General features: G+C 23.2%; 1 protein-coding gene across 1 annotated transcript in view; it reads left to right on the top strand.

Moving 5' to 3' along the window:
- Positions 1–263, top strand: part of LOC106873848 (uncharacterized) — a 29,731-nt gene that overhangs the window by 16,787 nt on the left and 12,681 nt on the right. The window contains exon 2 of the mRNA XM_052977812.1: positions 94–165. The gene's annotated coding sequence lies outside the window, so the exon portion shown is untranslated. The remainder of the gene's footprint in view (positions 1–93; positions 166–263) is intronic.

Raw genomic sequence — 263 nt, 5'->3', positions numbered from 1 at the left:
CTTCTCTTCCTGCATTTAATTACATATGATACTTAATATTTCATCACAAAGGTATTTTGTTTTATACTTTTTCATTTCTCTTTTATTTTACAGAGATCTATCCAATAATCAGATCTCGAATGTTGCAAATGGATCCTTCGTTAATCTGCAAGAATTAAAGGCGTTGTAAGTTGCCTATTTTTTGATTGTATATCTGTAAATAATTAATGTTTTCCCATATATATATATATATATATATATATATATATATATATATATATATA

This window comes from Octopus bimaculoides, chromosome 29, assembly GCF_001194135.2.
Source record: "Octopus bimaculoides isolate UCB-OBI-ISO-001 chromosome 29, ASM119413v2, whole genome shotgun sequence".
Classification (NCBI taxonomy): Eukaryota; Metazoa; Mollusca; class Cephalopoda; order Octopoda; family Octopodidae; genus Octopus; species Octopus bimaculoides.
Note: the sequence above shows the minus strand (reverse complement) of the source record. Positions and strands in the feature narration are given on the sequence as shown.